At 38.0% G+C, this 603-nt stretch overlaps 1 non-coding gene across 1 annotated transcript; it reads left to right on the top strand.

Annotated features, from left to right (window-relative positions):
* Nucleotides 1-4: 4 nt before the first annotated feature.
* LOC111691707 lies at nucleotides 5-124 on the top strand. Its single transcript, XR_002763032.1, has one exon. It is a non-coding gene; the product is annotated as a 5S ribosomal RNA (ribosomal RNA).
* Nucleotides 125-603: the final 479 nt, after the last annotated feature.

Genomic DNA, 603 nt, shown 5'->3' with positions numbered 1-603 from the left:
TATAGGCAACGGCCATACCACGATGTAAAATACCAGTTCTCGTCCGATCACTGAAGTCAAGCATCGTCGGGCGCGGTTAGTACTTGGATGGGTGACCGCTTGGGAACACCGCGTGTCGTTGTCCACTTTTTTTTTGCAGTTTTTAAAATGATCGATATGATAACATCCTGTTCCCTACATTATATTATCAACAAATTTTTAAACGATGATAAATGCAAGATATAGTCCATTGAAAAGTTACATTTGGGGTTGCAAAAGTCAGAGCACGCAATTTTATTTCATTTCTTTTCAACTACTAACAATCAGTTGTGTGTGAGAGTAGGCATTTATTTTAATAGCTCTGTAAATACACTTTTGCCAAAGGTTTAATATTAGTCCATTGAAATGTTACATTTTTTTGGGCTTAGCCTGCAAAAGTCAGAGCACGCAATTTTATTTTTTAGATGTCAAGAAGGGGTTAGTGTAAAGTTAAATCCATGTTTGTGGGGTCGGGTCGCAACCCTTGTGCATCGGCCGCCATCTTGTAAAAAGGGCTGCGAATGGTTTTTATACTACTACTTACTATATAGAACAAACTATTCGTCGCACAGAAAATTTGTAAAC

The sequence above is a fragment of the Anoplophora glabripennis genome, unplaced genomic scaffold (genome assembly GCF_000390285.2).
Source record: "Anoplophora glabripennis isolate ALB-LARVAE unplaced genomic scaffold, Agla_2.0 scaffold487, whole genome shotgun sequence".
NCBI lineage: Eukaryota > Metazoa > Arthropoda > Insecta > Coleoptera > Cerambycidae > Anoplophora > Anoplophora glabripennis.
This window is presented reverse-complemented; position numbering and strand designations above follow the sequence as displayed.